This window comes from Watersipora subatra, chromosome 2 (assembly GCF_963576615.1).
Source record: "Watersipora subatra chromosome 2, tzWatSuba1.1, whole genome shotgun sequence".
Taxonomy (NCBI): domain Eukaryota; kingdom Metazoa; phylum Bryozoa; class Gymnolaemata; order Cheilostomatida; family Watersiporidae; genus Watersipora; species Watersipora subatra.
This window is the reverse complement of record NC_088709.1, coordinates 9,314,173-9,332,973: the sequence shown is the minus strand read 5'-3', so window position 1 is coordinate 9,332,973 and position 18,801 is coordinate 9,314,173.

The window sequence follows — 18,801 nt, the reverse complement described above, 5'->3', positions numbered from 1 at the left end:
TTACCCCTCCGATAGTGCTTACTGTTTTTGGGTTGAAAGACACTCGGGCTATAGGATTGAAAAGTTTGCGAATATTTGTTGGCTTCATAGCGATTTTATCGCATTTTAATAGTATATGAGCAAACAAATGTTAGGGGATACGTTTTCCAGAAAGTACTCCTATTGTTTCTTTTTAAGGATACGCTGCATCTCTGCGTACCCCTTATTTCGAACACTGCATGTACGTATAACAAGATAGTTTTAAATTGTATTTTGACTAACCACACAAAGTTTAGAAGAAGCAGTTGGCTGCAGAAGTTTTGGATTCCTTTTGTTACTTCCAGGATCCAACCTGTAATTTTTACATGGAGACGGATTAAATAAATAAAATAATAAAAAATAACTCTGTTCTCATAGGCCTGACATGGCTGTGACTAGAATGTAGTCTACAACTATCCTTAGCCTTTTCACTGGCCAGTTCAACATCCAACTGAACTCTCATTACTCCTTATCTCTCATGTCTACAAAAATTCATGAAAACTAAACATATGAACAATTGACGCTAATCAGTGAAAACTTTATACTATGTTAGATAAAACTGTGGACAGTAAATGTAACTACTACTGAAATAAATTTAAATTAATAGTATCATCTAAATCTATACAATTGCAAACACTGAAAACAACATGAATCTTACCTACACACTTTAACAATCCATGCCTTCCTCCTTTCATGATCTTTTGGGAACTGAAACACCTGTAGGCCTAATTTTGATCTGCCTGACCATCCCACAACCCAAAAATTAATATTTATAACAAAATAAAATGGCAAAGTGTTAACGCAAAGATTGAAATAATTCCTTTAACGTCACGCTGTCAGATAAACAGAAGTTAGCTTTTAGCCTGTGTAAACTTATTTAACTGAAAACAAGATGTTAGTGCTAAACATTAAAAAAATCAGCAAATTTAGAGGATTTTTCTGGTACACAGATAGGCTGAAAAATGCTGACTTTATCTGTGTATAAATTGTATTTCTGACTTCAATTTGCAACAGAACTTGAAATTGCCATGTAAGTTTGTTTGGAACCTTTAAAAACAATACAAGTTCCGGTAATGTCACTTTCCGTAAGCAACGCTGTTGCATATGATGGTCATTGTCATCGTAGTCGTCGTAACGAGCCAAACAATCACACATGTTATTTTGTAGGTGTTGTGTTTCCACCTGTGGTTATGATTGATATGATCAAATATATAGTATTTATTACAAACAGTTTCTTTAAAGTATTTATTCCGAATCACTCAAAATGGCCGACCGCTTTGCTTACAGGAAACGGATATCCATATACGATAAAATACATTAATTGGAATCTCTAACGATAATATAGTTGTATAACACAGCACCTCTCCCCCTCAAGGGAAGTTCGGTAGCGATTGTCAGCAAGGTGATTATCATATTGCAAGATCTATTTATGTTAGAAATCTATTTAGTTCAGAATGTATTCAGTGCATAGCCGCGCTGGTAGCTGTCTGACTCTCTGTGGTCAGCTTTGGTTATGGTCAGAGGTCTGCATTGGTCTTTGGTCAGGGCTCTGTATCAGGCTCTAGTCAGGGGTCTGCATCGGTGTTGTCGACTGTGGTGCATCTAGTACGCCATCAGTAGGCTATCGGTTGTCGTCATTGTCAACTTGTGCCTGCTCGCATTGCATCAAGGGTTGTCTCATCACAGCATCTCGTTCATCTATGCCTTCTCCTATCTCAATCTCGTTAGCTGCCTTCCACCAGCTAGCCTCCCGGCAAAGCCGGTATCCGTCTCTAAGTCTGCCAGCATGAATCTGGTATTCTACAATCTTCATGATCTCATAGATTGCAGTTTCATACGGGGTTGTCTATTTTCCTCTCTTGTTCTGCTTGCAATGTACGTGATCCCCGATATTGAGGAAATGTTTCACGTTCCTCCTTGAGTTCTTTGCTTCAGTCGTCTTTTGTTTGTATACAGCATCTCGGGCGTTGATGGCGGATGAGTCGTCGCCGCTCAACTTCGTTTCCCCCAGTCTTGTCCGAATCGGCCGCATCATCTTTCCCTGGTATGGCGAGATACCAGTTGCCGGGTGTGGTGTTGCTCGATATCCCATCAGCATCTCCTGTATGGCTTCTCCGGAGGCCCTGCCTTCAACTCGTGCGATCCTCTCAGTCTTGTTCAGCACTTTCATGAATGATTCAGCCTGGCTGTTGGCTCTTGAGTGGGCTGGTGTGATCCGGTGGTGTATGAATCCATATTCATGTGCAAAATTGCGAAAGTCTCGCTTATTGATTGGAGGCCCGTTGTCGCTGTCTATCTGGCGGGGTATCCCATGTGTCGCGAATGCCTCCAACAGCTTTCTTTTGGTCTGTGTGTAAGCTGTCCCTGTGATCTGCGATGCTACCGGATACCTTGTTCGTTTGTCCGTGATTACAAAATTGTAGTGTCCATCTGGGTATGGTCCTCCAAAGTCTATAACTACGTGTTTCCAGGGTTTGTCCGGTATAGTTGAACGTTTGATTGGCTCTAGTCACTGTTCTTTCGTGGTGAGTTGGCACAGGTAGCAGCTTTTCACTTTCTCAACCATCTGATCCATCAGTGGGAACCAGTACTGTCCTCTCAGCATCCTCTTGGTCTTGTTGATACCTAGATGCCCCATCCTGTGTGCTGCCATGATGACACTCTCCTGTAGCTTCGATGGAATCACGGCTCTGTCCTGTCGAAATATCATTTCATCTAACACAGATAACTCTTCTTGGATATTGAATTGGGGGCGTATCTCTAGATCGTCGGCATGTTTTCCTCAGCTTGATTGAAGTATGGTCTTTTTCAGTGCCTGGTGTAGCTCATCATCATTTGATGCGCTTTTGATCTTCTCGGCGATGGTTGTGAAGTGTTCTACCACTCGTCCAACAATTGCTCCCGCATCATCTTGCTCTGTATCTGGTAGTGGGTGCCTGGACAAGTAGTCCATTGGGTCTTTGTCATCTTTCCCAGGTTCGTACTTTAGCTCGAAGTCGACGTCCTGCATGTTCATAACCCAGTTCTCAATTCCGGGTGGCGACTTGGCGGTGGCTTGGTTGAACATGCCGATCAGTGGTTTGTGTGAAGTGATGATCGTGAACCGTGGAGCTCCCAGTTATAGGTACATCTGAACCTCTCTTTACACCACTTGATTGATAGTGCATCTTTTTCCGTCGGACTATATCTTTTCTCCGTGTCCGTCATGGTGAGGCTTATGAAATGGAAAGACTAGTCCTAGCCCATCATTGGTTGGCTGAAATAATCCAACAAAGAGGCCATCATGGAAGCTGGCCTCGGCTCTCACTGTTATCCCTTTGTCGGGTCTAAAGTAGGCTATGGTTGTCTCGTCTGAGATGCAATCTTTTGTCCTGTTGAATGCTGATTGTTCTTCTTCTGTCCATCTAAATCTGACCTTTTCTCTAGTCAGTTCTCTCAACGGTGCAGTGATGAATGCATATTTGGGTATGAATTTTGATAGGTAGCTTGTCATCCCAAGAAAGCTGCGAACCGCATCTTTACTTTCAGGAATAGAACAATGTTTGATAGCCCTCACCTTATCAGGTGATGGTCGTAGACCAGTGCCGGTGAATATCGATCTGTAGAACTCAAGTTCCGATCTTCTGAATTGGCACTTGTTTATGTTGAATGTTATGCCAAAATCTTTCGCTCTCTGTAGTACAGTGTTGAGTGTCTCATCATGCTCCTCAGCAGTTCTCCCACCTATCATAATGTCGTCTCTTTGGTTTGCGCATCTTAGTATGTCGCCGAAATTCCAACACTGCCTGGTGGTGCTTGATCTCTCCCACTCCTTCGGATACTGTCGAAAATCTCTCTGGTATCTGTTGGGTGGTCAAGTCCTGTACAATCGCTGCCTCAGCAGATAGGATCCGTCGGGGCAAATCTTTAGCATCCCCAGCAGTGTCAAGGTTTTACGACACAATAGCGGTGGTGAGTTCATTCTTCCTCTAATGACAACTATCCTCTCGTTGGCAGTTTGGTATTTGTTGCTGATCTCAGCGTAGAACTCTCCCTAGGCTGATAACTCGTTCTGAATTGCTGTTAGTTGAACATTGCTCCTCCCAGCGCTGGTGTCGATGTATCTCTGTGCCTCAGAGCGCTATACTGGTATTCATCCATGATGTTCAGCTCTGCTCCGCTGTCCGGTTCCACGTGTACATCACATCCTCCGATCCTAATCAGGACAGTCTTGTTGCACTGTCCGACCTTATTAACTCTGCTCAAGTGTGATGCAAAGTACTCGGCGTCTGAACTCGCATCTGAATCGTGGTCATCTTCTCTTGCATGTCGAATGTTTTGATTGGTCTGCTTCTGATCATTGTTCACACTGCGTCTGCACGCAGCAGAAAAGTGGTTTTTGACCTCGCATTTCTGGCAAATTTTTCCAAAAGCGGGGCGATGGTCTTTCCCTCGTCGATGTCTACTCGCACAGCAGCCACATGGTGCCATCCGTCCCCTGGTCATCTGAGCGAGCACCTCTTAGGCCTCCTCTAGGAGGTCTGCTCTTGCCGCTCAAGTGGCTTCGTTATGGGTTATGGTTCTAACGCCCAGCAGACTGCTGCGCTGGTCCTGTAGAAAGTTTACTGACTCTCCGTTCTTGGTCATCTCGCATCTCTCTCAGTTGCAGTTGAGTGTCCTCCATCTGAGTCGCCTCAGTTAGCGTTTGGTCAAGGTTCCACGCCTGGTTGATTTTTTTCTGTATCAGTGATGTATTATCGATTGTCTGAATGATGGGCTCCAGGATCCGTTCATCTGCACCATTGAATTCACACGCTGGTGCTTTTTCTCTCAATCTGGCAGTGTAGACATTGGTAGGTTCTCCCTTTAGTGGTCTCGTCTTCAGAAAGTTGTATCTTGCATGGTGTTTGTTCTTCTTTGGTGTAAAATAGTCATTGAGTTTCTTCCTCAATTTCTCGTAATCATCTCCCTCCTCTGGATCTGCTATCGATCTGTTGAGCCTGGCCAGCTCCTTACCTCCATATATCAGCATAGCATCCTTCTTGTCCTGCGCATCTGTTATCTTAAAAAATCTGAATTCCCTCTCAATCCCTTCCAGCCATTCCTCCCACTCCTGCCCTGCTTGAATCTGGTCAGAGCTTGGGTGAAATAGCACAGATTTCAATTGTCATGATTGTGACACTGCAGTCACATGCACAACTGGCGCCTCTGCCTCGTCTCCCATAGTTTCATTGATCAGTGGTTGATATGCACATCAATCTCACAATATTTGCTGTTCTTACAATGAACTTTTTTTCGGTGTGAAAAGAAAGGTTCACTCGGTTCACTCTTTTCTTAACCTTAGTTTCTCTATTTAATTAACTCAATTAACCCTTTATTGGTCGGCCTGACAAGGCGCTCTGTGAGCCTGGTGTCTCTTATCCCATCCTCGTCGCCAATGTTGTGTTTCCACCTGTGGTTATGATTGATATGATCAAATATATAGTATTTATTATGAACAGTTTCTTTCAAGTATTTATTCCGAATCACTCAAAATGGCCGACCGCCTTGCTTACAGGAAACGGATCTCTATATATGATAAAATACAATAATTGAAATCTCTAACGATAATATAGTTGTATGACACAGCACCAGGAAGGGAACATCAGTGTCGTATAGGGACACTATAGTGTTCCTATACGACACTGGGGAACAACGATAGGGCCTTGCGGATCATAGGGCCTTGTGGATAATTTTGCTTGCAGAACAGGGCTGCCCCCCTTTAAAGCACCGGATAAATTCTAGTAAAACTATTTTTCTCGGAAAGCAAAAGTAGGGAAACTGATGCTCGACAAATTGGAGAACTAAATTATCTTTTTTTTTAAATATCAGAAAGCTTACATATACTTATTATTAACATGCAGGACACGAAAATGCTTTTGCCATTCGTTTTACACTTTTTGAAAATTTTTGTCTTTGATGTCTTTTTCTATATAATACAAAACATTTACTGAAAAGGCAATGAGTTTTGTTTGTTGGTGGAAAGATAATGCATGTCATCTAGCAAATGAGGAGAACATTATACGAGTTGCTACAAATGCTGCTCAAGTGGTATTACGAAACTGTATAAATTCATAACGTATTATCGATAATCCAATATCCTATTTAAATATGAATGATATAATTATGTAAATTCTGCGCAGTATAATTTTGGTTTTGTGCCGAAATCAATTTTAGATTTGCATTTTTTAGTCTGCTATTTAAGCTATTGCCTAGTCAATTGCTGTTCACTGCATATTAGCTGTTGCAAGCATTAGGCTTGCATTAGGCAATTAAGCATTAAGCATTCGGCAACCATCACATGTTTTAGCTCACTATCCCGAACTTCAAAATCATTAAAAATATCCCTAGTTTGGGGAATCTTGGTTCTTAACTTTCTACCAAACAGCATTTTTACCAAACGATTATAGTAATCTACCGCTACTAAAATGCTTTCCTCATTTGGTAAAGGACCCAATAAATCAACTGCAAGTTTTTCTCACGGACTGTTAGGTAAATCTTACTCTGATTGGCTCTTTTTCAAGGACTTTACCTGTGACTTGGCACCCATAGCATGTTCTAACGTATCTTTCAGCCTCTATATCTATTCCAGGCCACCGGCCCACCAAAAACGAGTTCTCAGATTGCGCTTTGTTCCTGTGATACCCTCATGCCCTAAAGCCAATAGTTTTTCACGCAAACACCTAGGGACAACTATACAAGTGCCTCTCATAATTAGTCGCCCTACTACGCACAACTCATATTTGATTGCACGAAATACGCGTGTTACTTTATCAAAATTACCAGAGTCAATGGCTGTACGTAGTAAACTCAGCTCTTTATCGGAATTTGATGCCCTTTCGATATCCCTGGCAGTAATAGCGCAGCGGTCTGATACAGCGTTGACCACTAACCCCCGGACATAGAGCTCGGCATCCTCCAAGGAAGTTGATCCACCTCCACCACAAAATCAGGCGCCTGGTTGGTCATTTATTAGTCGACAGAAAGTCTTCTATGTTGAGAATTCCTTTTACATGTTTCACCACAAAGTCATAGCTCTGCAGATGTAGCACCCATGTCTTTTTCTTTTTGTTTCCGTATATGACCTCTAGCAGTTTATGGTCAGTCATTAGCGTAAATTTCGTGCCAAATAGGTAGTGGTGGAGCCTCTCGTAACCCCACACAATTGCTAAGGCCTCCTTTTCTGTCTGGCAGTACCTCTTTTCTACGCTTGTTAGAGCTCTTGATGTATAGCGGATTACTTTGAACTCTTCACCTTGTATTAGAGCGAGTACTGATCCTAACCCAACCGGACTTGCATCCACATATAACAGGGTTTCTGCTTACATGTCAAAATATGCCAGCGTGTTAGCATTTGCCAAGTTTTCTTTGAGTACTTGGAAAGATTTTTTTTCAGCCTAGCATTATCTTATCGATTGCCTTCAGCCCGATAGTCAGCGCTCTCAGGCACTCAGTTTTGCTGGAGTAGTCTAAGATGAACTCGGAACAGTATCCTGTTAGGCTTAGGAAGCTTTTCTGCTAGTACTGCTTTAACTTGTCCTTTCCAGGTTCTACACCTTCTTTGCTCAGCCTGTGTCCCAGAAAGTCAATCCTATTAGCACCAAAACAACACTTCTTCTCATTGAGCGTCATGTCCGACTTTTCAAGGCGCCGGAGGGCCGCGGCTAGGCGTGCATCATGCTCCGCAAAAGTTTTGCTGTGTACAACTATGTCGTCGGCTAAGTTGACAGCCCCTGGGATACCCCTTATGATGCTTGCAACCTTATTCTTATAGACTTCAGGAGCAGATGAAATTCCGAACATGAGCCTTGTATACCTATACAGCTCAACATGTGTAGTGAACATTGTAATATCTCGACAACTTTCAGACAAAACAAATTGATAAAACCCAGATTTTGAATCAATTTTAGAAAACACTTGAGAGCCATTCAATTCTATAGGCAACTCATCAACGGTTGGTACTGGATAGTTATGTGTAATTACTGCTTCTAAAAAATGACTTGCTTGGCGCATGTCAACAGACTATTTGATACTTGACTCAGGTTTTGGCACTATTACGTACCACTGGGCTAGCCCACGTTGCTGGTCCACTCACCTTTTCGATGATTTATTTTTGTTCAAGGTCAAGCAGGTGTTTTTCTAATTTATCACGTAGTGCAAATGGAACCCGCCTAAAGGGTTGGACAACTGCTCGAACTGTGTTATCTATTGTGATATCAATTTCACCTTCTGCCTTACCTATTTCGCCAGAGAACAACTTAGGGTAGATTTCCCCCAGCAGATCATAATTTAGTGCAGTACTGATTTTGTTAGTGAAACGTATCAAATCAAGACTTGTAGCATTGTAGATTTCAATTCCTAGCAATGGGTCTGCCACCGCATCTATGACCAAAAATTGAACATCGTTGATCTTCTTACCAGATTCACATTTCAACTCGGCCCTAAACCGTCCAAGTACTTTGAGTGGTTTCTTCGATGAGTAGGAGTATATATTAGGGTCTTCTTTGACTGACTTGCTTACCTTGACACCTTTGTATTTTAGGCATTCCCATGTGTTTTTGTCAATCACATTACAATCTGCACCGGCGTGAATGATGGAATTTACTTGTATTCCACCAATGTCAACATTTACGCCGTGCAATTTACATGAATTCACTTGCAGTGAAAGACAAAATTAGTATTGGCCTGACCAGGATCGTGAGTCGGAGCAGACTCATCGTCATGCATTTCTACAACATTCACGATGGCCCTACACATATGTTTGAAGTGATTATCCCCCTTGCATTTATAGCACTGTTTCCCCATAGCAGAACACCAAGGGTGACTTTTATCTTTGCCACATCTACCACATTGGATATTTGCATTGTCCCTATTTCTAGCAATTGGCTTAGATTGGCTCAGGAAGGTGCTAGACCTATGATTTTGACCATATTTGCCCTGATAGCTCTGACTGTTACCACCAGTGCTGCTGTTTTGAAATTGAGTACGCAACCTATTGACTTCTTGAGCATTTTGACCACTTTGGCCGAGTTCTTTGTTTCTGAGCTTTACTGCTTCAAATGTGGCCACCTCTTGCAAAACAATAGCTAATCTTAGTTTGTTACCTGCCTCAAATAATTTTCTATGAAATTGGTCGGAAATACAACATTCTACTATTTGATCACGAATATGTTCGTCGATCTAGTCACCAAACCCACAAGTTAAACCAGCTTTTCATAACCTAGCCACATGTTGACTAATCAGCTCTTGCTCAATTTGCCGTAATTTTTTAAACAAGTGTCGCTTGAAAGTAGTATTAACCTCAACTGCAAAATGTGTATTCAACTTTTCTACTAGCCCTTGATAATCATCCCTGTCTGTCGCATTAAACGATTCAACTACACTCCTAACACCTGGTCCTGCGTGGTACAGTAATAATGCTTTGCGCTGCGCTCTACTATGTTTAATTTTATCTGATGTGCTCTCCACATCACACAAGCCTTTTGAATCTGCGAATGATTGAAGTTCTTCAAGCCATTTCTCCCACCTTACGGCTACTGCAGAGGCCTCGCCCTCTGGGCTAAAGTTGCTTGGCCTGTTCTCCATTGTACTTCAAAACAGCAGCAGACTAGGGTACCCAACTTAAGGCCGAACAATTGCTTAGCAAGGCAACTTGAGATAGAATTACTTAGCTTGACAGTTTTGATGCACTCAGCATGCGTTCCCAGATATCCTCGTCGCCATTGTTGAGTTCTTTAATCTTCAGGAGTATGAAATATCCAAGGTTTTGTACATTGTATTTTGTACCACGCAGACAGATTTATTTATTCAAACTTCTAATTACACACACAGATAAAATATATAAAACACACTAATGCTATAGTAATACTAGTATTCAATTGCCCACCTGTATATCAGTCCAGCCGGCTTGCCCAGAACAGCGTATATTGTCATAACGATGATTGGCTAATGAATGTCAGAGCATATTGCTGTCGCGCTGTGACTGGTTGATTGTATATGGCCATATCATGCTAGCATTGTAATAGTCATGTCAGCGTAACATCTCTACAAGCACTACCGGAAACTCCAGCGTGCGTGATTTAATTCGTAATTAGTAGTTTACAGGTTAATGATAAAAGACAATAGTATGAGTGACATTATTGCCGAGCAGGTACACAGACAATAAAATGAGTATTGCATATGAGTAATATACTAGCGAGTATGATTAAGTATGGTTGTAACGAGATGCACTCAACGTCCCCTCCGCCCTTAAGAGCTAATGCTAGTTCGTTACATATTCTTGCAACCACTGCGGTGGCTTTCTGATACGCTGAGAACATTTGGTTGCGGTGCAGTTATCATCGGTATGCGAGTCCGGCGTTTCATTGATACGGTCAGCAACTGGCTCGCTGTTGAGGAGTGTCTGGTTCTCTGCAGGGGTTGATGGTGCCGACACTAACGGGCGGATATTCCTCCTATTCTTACGTATGACATCATCATTCGCACTCAGAGAGTATGATCGGCCACTGAGTTGTCTTTGAATGACACTTTCCTCCCATTGGCGATGGTGACTCTGCCAGTCCCGGACTAGTACTGGCTGTCCTGGGTGAAATGGCGGTTGATCACGAGCCGATCTGTCATACTGCTGCTGATCTTTCTGCTTCTTTAATCATTTCTCTTCCCATGCTAAATTTTGGGGTGGCTCTTTAGTTGGTTCTGCCAGCACTGATATCATCGATCATCCCATGAGTTGCTGTATTGAACTCCTGTGTGCTGCCTCTTGAGGGGTGTTCCTGTATTTTAGCAGTGCAAGCTCGGGTTCAGAGCATCTGTGTAGGATTTGTTTAGCTATCTTCACTGCAGACTCAGCTTTGCCATTAGACTGGTGATGTGGGGTAAATCCCAAGTCTGGCTGAACGTCGCAAACTGGTACGATGTAAACTGTGGTCCATTGTCAGTCATGACTAGCTTGGGTATTCTCAGACGGCCAAAGCATTTCTTTAGTGCGTTCATGACCAGTAGTGTTAACTGATTGACAAGTTAAGATTGACTCCGCGAAAATGCGAAAGTTAGATGAGGTGAATACATAAATGTTTTAGGGTAGCTATGAGCGGTTCGTAATCGGTGTGAATCATCACATATCGGTGTCCAAATATAAACTGGTCAAAGCGCTTGGCTGCGAACACAATAGCTAGACACTCTAGTTCCAAAGGCACATAGTTCTGTTCACAGGCTGTGCGGCTCCTGGACCTGTAGGCTACAGGCTTTCCTCGGGGAAAGGCTGCACCAATGCCTGCTGTTGAGGCATCAGTTTGGACCACCACAGGCTGTGCTAGGTCAAATTACTGTAAGGTGTCCGACTGAGTAAGTAGAGTTTTAAGTTTGTCAAATGCTTTGGTTTGGTCTGGTCTCCAATCAAATGTCTTTTCCCGTTTGAGCATTCGCCTCAAGGGCTCTCTGACTCAGCGGACTTGAACTTCAACATGTATGTGACATGTCCAAGAAACCGTTTAACTTCTTGCTGGCACTATGGGGGTTATATCTGTAGGATACATCGTATTTTAGCAGGGTCAGGTTATGCTTTCTGAGGACAATAGGTGTTCAATGTATGGTAGTCGGTCCTGCAGAAATTCGCATTTATCCTTGTTGAGTCTCAGTCTAATTTTCTTTGCTCGTTTGAACAGTGCAGTGAAATTTTCATTACGTTGTTGGCACACCATAGACTAGTAAGTTGTCGGCGACTACCGTCACTCCAGTTAGGCCTGTGCTCCCTTCGGTCAGTCTTCTTTGAAACTCTTTGGGCGCTGACGCAATGCCAAAGGGCATGCGGAGATACTAGTATTTGCCTTTCGGTGTCCATAATGTGGTTACTTCAGTTGAGGCTGGGGAAAGGGTTACTTGTTAGAACCCTTCTTTGTCGTCTCATAATAAGAAGTAATTAGCTTTGTGGAGTTCAGGCAGCCTGTCGTCCAGTGTTGGCAACACTGCGTGGTTGCGTCAAATTGCCTTGTTGAGGCTCTGTCGGTCAATACATACCCTGATTGTTCTATTTGGTTTTTGGACAGGCTGTAAATGGCGGATCTAGTCTGTCGGTCCATTCACCCTCGTGATGATACTTCGGTCCTCAAGTGTCTTGATTTTCTTGATCAAATCTTCTTTCATAGAGCGGAGGACTTTACGCGGCTGTACTTGTATGGGGCGGCTGCTCTCTTCCAGGTCAGTTCTATATTCTCCGGGAAGTGTCCCAGTTCAGTAAAGGTGTCACTAAAGTCTGCTAGTAGCTTTTCGATGTCCTTTTTAACCGCTGATATTGCATGTACCTGTTCACCCAGCTGCAAAAAGTTCATTTTTGGCAGGTGCTTGACGAGAGCAGACTGTGTTGTGGGGTGTCTACGACCGGAAACTTACGAACAGTGTAGGTTTTGTGGTTTCCCAGTACCACTAACTGGGTCCAACTTTGGGGACTGCATCTGCTCTGGTCATACAAGGTAAAGGTTGTCTTAGTAGTTGTCAGTTTTGGGCGTCCTAGCCTTTCATAGACTTGTCTGTTGAGAGTGTCAAGTTGCAGCCGTGTCTAGCTGAAACTCATCTCTCATTCCTGGTCACCTTTAGCTAGCACTGTTGCGGTAGCAGGCAATTTTCGGTCTCTTACTTTCGTGTTTATGTAGTTAACATGTTCAGTGTTTGTCTCATCGTCACTTGATGAGTAGTTCCAAGAGACCTGATTTGCAGTTTCCATGGCTTTTGGTCTGCATTTGGACCTGAACACAGCAGAAAAGTGGTTAAACTTGTTGCAATTTTTACATTGGCGCCTATATGCTGGGCATGATTGATGGGGTTGGTGTTTTTCACAGTTTCTGCAAGTCAGGGCTGAGTTGGTTTGGCTCTTAGAGCCAGTTGGTCTCACAGATTTCATGTAAGGGTTTTTGTGGTTGATAGCACTGGCTTCCTCATCTCTGGTTGGTCCAGTCATAGTTTTTGGTGGTAGTCTCTTCTTGTCTACATAATTCGATTGCTTTGGCTAGGTTGACGTCAGATTGTTCAAACAGCTTCTTGCGAGTTGTGTCCTCATCTATTCCCAGGATTAGGTCATGTAGTACCATTCTGTCATACATGGTGTAAAATTCACGCAAACATAAATGCTGTGTAGGTCTGTGATGAATTCATCGATGGTTCTGTTCCTCTTTTTGTACATGAGTAGTGCGTGTGTTTTGGCTATCACATTGACACGCGGTTTGCAGTATCTGTCAAACTTCATTTATTTTGTCATAGTCAACTTTGTCTGTGACAGCAGTCCAGGTAAAGGTGTCATATATTTGTATTCCCCATCTGCCTATTGTTGTCAATAGTAGGGCAGCTTTAACTTTAACCTATGCGTCGTCTTTAGATGTAGCTATTAAAAATAATTTAAAGTCGCTTGTAAATGTTTTCTATTGATCGGGTAAGTCAAGGCCATCGGTGATTGATTTGGGTGCTAAGAACTGTTCCATGTTCGTTTCATTTATTTCTATCAGTTCCTCATTCGAGGCACCATGTTTCGTGCTAGAAGTGTGTGGATTATTTTGGGAGATAGAAATAAACATCCGTGTGTAGAAGCGTCAAGCTTTGCACTACCGGAAACTCCAGCGTGTGTGGTTTAATTCGTAATTAGTAGTTTACAGGTAAATGATAAAAAACAATAGTAGGAGTGACATTATTGCCGAGCAGTTTCACTGACAATGTTGTGAGTATTGCATATGAGTAATATACTAGCGAGAATGATTAAGTACGGTTGCAACCGGATGCTCAACAAATACTACGTGAGTTGCAAATGTAGCTGTGATATCAGCGTGTGCAACGAAAATCTGCTAATGTGGTTGACGGCTATATTTTTATTGTAGCTTAACCCTTGCCAATCGTATTATGAACTCATCAACTGTCCTGCTGTGACTTATTGTTTGTTTTTACATTTTATACACCAAGGCAGGTGTGTAGTATATACCTGTAGTATGTAAGTAACTTTCTAAACAGTACGTGCATTATTGGCTAGTTTTTGTATATAGATGGTACCTCCTGCATCTCTCATGAGGCTCGCCTCATCCGTAGGTGTCGTTTCCGGTTGGTCATAATCACGATACATTACGTCCTCCTTCTAAGATATCTCATCAGCCAATAGGTGCCAACACACCTATGACAAATAAAGTAACAACCCGCAGCAATATCATACTTCTCGAGTCGTATACACAGGTGCAAAGCACAACTAATTACAACATCTCGCTCACCCTCCATTTTTCCTTTTTCCTTTTAATTATAACAGTTACAGTCAGTGTTAGCTGCACATGTATATGATATTTGCAAGTTCGGTGCCTGCACACCAATATCCTATTTACAGTGAATGTTGAATACGCATATATACAATATTTACAATTTTGGTGCCTAAAGACAAAGATACTCGAGACAGGCAGTGCCTACACACCCACCTACACGGACATACGACGTGTCCTCGAGGTATCCAATCTCTCCTGGTTGATATTGTTAGCTCGATGTATTTCTCTTCGCCAATCTTCAACTATTCGGGCATCGGGATGTAACCCATCTGAGAGGTACTCGTCTCTAAACACATACTTTCCCCGCCGTCTTGTATACACTTTTCTGTGCATTTATGGCGTTAAACTGTCATTGCTGACATTAAAATCCATGATGTCCCTGCTTTCGATTACAGTCTAACTTTTGATTTTACTGGTTAATGACAGAAATAGGTTATGGCGGCGAGGATCGATGGTTTTCCCTCTGTGCCTGTTATATCTTGTGAAGCACATAGGATATACCGTGCAAATAACAGGGTGAATCTTATACAGGGTGATTAATCGTAACCAGTCTCTAAATACAGATGACACAGTGGATAGTGTTCTACGGTTGCCCCAGGTATGCTGATCAGCTCCCATGCAAGATCTGACAATCCTCGAACTATGGAGTTTCCTAACACAAAGGTATTCATATCTAAAATAAATATAACAAAACCTAAATAAGATATTACAAATTACATCTCTGTACAGGTTTAGACGTTCTGCCAGACCTAATTCGTACTGCATTTGTCGTTTTATGACCGGGCTCTGAACCACTTCGGAATACGTCCTTTCTAGTTGTTCCGCAACGTTATTTGGAGACAACGACGAATCGTTGTTATATCAGATTTTCTTCTAGAATCTCTGTACAGGTTTAGACGTTCTGCCAGACCTAATTCGTACTGCATTTGTCGTTTTATGACCGGGCTCTGAACCACTTCGGAATACGTCCTTTCTAGTTGTTCCGCAACGTTATTTGGAAACAACGACGAATCGTTATGTTATATCAGATTTTCTTCTAGAATTCGTGTCGGCTGTGCAACCTCAGGTACAGTGTTTCCAGAGCTTTCCTCTGACATTTTAGGCTCGTTTCCACTATCCCTGGTGCCTGAGCACGGGCTACTGGAGACCTATTTCTTCGAATCAAGTTCTGTTGTTTGATAACAACCACTACCTCCTGATATTGTGCTGCAATCACCGTCGCAGGTGCCCTTTTTGGTTCCTGCACTACGACTTTTTGACCAATAGTGATCGGCTTCTATCTCTAGCACCGTGTTTGCTAGATATAGTTGGTTTTTTGTTTCTCTTTTTGGTCTCTCAAAGGTCCTTAGTCTACCAATGTCAACTCGCTTACCCGACATTATGCCCATTGAGTTCATAGATCTATTAAACAACAACTGCACAGGCGAATATCCATTAGCTACATTAGATGGGTGTCCCTACATGCACAGAGTGCTGCTTGTAGGTTAACATTTTTGTTCAACAATGACTCAACTGTTTGAACTGCCCTCTGTGCCTCCCCATTGCTTTGGGCACACTCGTGATATGGTTAATGTCTCATTTCGTCACCTACCTTTTGAAACTGAGCTACAAACTGTGGACCATTATCCCTCATGATCGCGTTTGAAACCCCAATCATGCAAAATAGTTTTTCCAGCTCACGTATTATCGGTCCTGCTTCCGTTGAGTCCTTCAACTTATATACCGAGATATATCTACTATAGTAGTCCACGACCCACGTGTAGTCTATTTCCTCATGTTTGAATAAATCTATGGCAAGCCTCCACCATGGCTTTTCCAGAAGTGTTGTACTTATACATGTAAGTGGACTCGGTTTCCTTTGAAAATTTTCACAAGTAGGACAATCCCTCACCACTTCCCTGATATCTTGCACATACCAGGCACCGTACCACTTCAGCTGCTCTTCGTACGCACTTGGTCTCTCCTTGATGTTCGGTATGTATTTCTTGTAGAACTCTACCCGTTTCTAACTCCGGAATGAAGACTCTATATAGATAGAAAAGTACTCCATCAATCGATGTTGAATTTTCTCAAGTAGTTCATAACTCCAAAAAACCTACGCAACTCTGTTCTGTTCGTTGGTGTTGGAATGTTGGCTATAGCTCTAGTTTTCTCTGGATCTGCGTGTATTCCTGATTCATCAATGATGTATCTAAGGAACTCTACTTTTTTCCTGCCAAATTCACATTTTGAATCATTCGGCGTCACTCCAGCTTGTTGTGGCCTCAAGAATATTTCTCTTAATCTCTCATCATGCTAATACTTAATGGTGCCATGCACCAAAATGTCATCCATCTGGCAGACGATCCCATTGATGTTTGCCAAATGGATGATCCCATTTACAATTTTTTGCATTTCTCTTTGAAATATCTCTGGCACAGAGCTAATCCCGAATGGTAACCTCTTGCAAATATACCTCCCAAAGAAGTAATGAAACAGGTAAATCTCTGCGTTTCTGAGTGCAACTTCATTTGCCAGTAACCGCAATTTGCATCCTATTTACTGAATATCTTAGAGTTTCTTAGTTCACTGAGGGTTTCTTGTGTGTTAGGCAGCTGGTGAAATTCACTTTTCACCGCTTTATTTAGTCTTGTGAAGTCTATACGCCGTCGTAACTTCTCACTCTTGGGGACTACAATGCACGGAGCGCACCAATCTGTTGGTGCTTCGATCTTTTCGATGACTCTTAATGACTCCATTCTCTGCAGTTCCTCCAACAAGGGTTGTCTCCTTGCCGCAGCCACCCTTCGAGGTAGACTGCGCGAAAAGCAGTACCGAGTCATTCAAAACAATTTTCGCGTCCGTATCCATTATACCTAGTCCTTTAATTGGTTTAGGAAACGCAGACATCCAATCTGTGTTTAGGTGAACATCGTCCACAGAACCTAGAAGCCCTAAACCTGATATAGCTGGCTTACTCAGTAATGGCATCACAAGATTTCTCACTTTATACACTCGTTCTTGTATGACATTAGACCCTGCCATTATGGCTGCCTCCGCTATTTTCAGATTTTCTAAATTGTGACTATCTGATCCTCTCAGCATTTTATCAGTGGACTAAACAAACGACACGCAATGTCTCAGTGATTCAGGAATAGCTGTAACCGCAGCGCCCGTGTCAAGTTTAAAAGTCACATGTATTGAGTTAACTTTGGTATCGACAAGCCATGCTTTAGAAGTCTCTGTAATGACATTAGTATGCATGCAATCCAGGCCTAGTCATTCTGACTCCGATCCTAAATATAGGCCACCTAGCTCGGTTTCTTCGTCCACTACTTCATCTGCTGCACGAGCTTGTGATTGTCTTCCTTTGCAGACTGCAGCTTCGCTAATTTGTCCCTTAATTTTACATGCAAAGCATACAGCGTTCCTTGCTGGCCATCTATCCTTCATGTGCACTTGTCTTCTGCTGCAGTATGGGCACTTTTGCTTTTGCCCCGGTGCTGTTTTGGTTCTACTCCTACTGAACCCTTTTGGTTGTCGAGCTCTGCCTTCATCCACATTGTCACTTGCTGATGCATTACTGCTCATTTGTAATACAGACGAGTGGTGAGCAACATATTGTTTGACCTTTTGAATCGCTTTGTGTAGAGTCAAATCGTCTAGGTCAATGAGGTATTCACACAGTTTTCTATCGTTCACCCCTACTACTACCCTGTCACGAATGAGTTCATCTTTCATATTATCATACTCACAATACCCTGCCTGTGTCTAGACATCAGTAATAAACTATTGAATGAATTTCCCTGTTTCATATCATTGAGCTTGACTCTCTCATGAGTTACATTTTTAACCGGTTCAAAATGCGCATCAAAGTATTTTATTACATTGTTTAGAGTTTTTTACTCTAATCTTTACTGTTGTCAAATGGGAACTGCTCGTATATTTTTACGCGGTCCGGCCCCATCAACAGTCAAAGATTAGCTACCCTTTCCTCCTCTGACATAGCAGAGTACTTTTTGGCAATTTTAACAACAGCAAGCTGTGACTTGAATGTTTTCCAAGTCGCAGACAAGCTACTACTATCTTTGAAGTTCAGGCGTTGTGTAAAGCTATCATCTTGTGATTTTGCCATGTTTACATTGTGCAGTAAATCCCTATTACTCTAGTGCTATTGGGTCCAGCAACCCAAGAAACAGCAGAAATTCTAATATAGCATTGGCACACACAGACAGTATACTCACAATAGTTCCAACAAACCACTGCAAAATGACAATGAACAAGCGTAATATGTGAATTCCTTCAAATTCAACAACTTAATAATCAACTACTGTGTGTGTTTTATTCTCACAAGGTTCCAACAAACCAATAACACTAGTAGCTACCAAGCAATCAATACAGCTGAATTCCCAATGTACAATAGTATTACACAAGGTTCGTATCTTCTGACACCATGTAGTATATACCTGTAGTATGTAAGTAACTCTCTAGACAATACGTG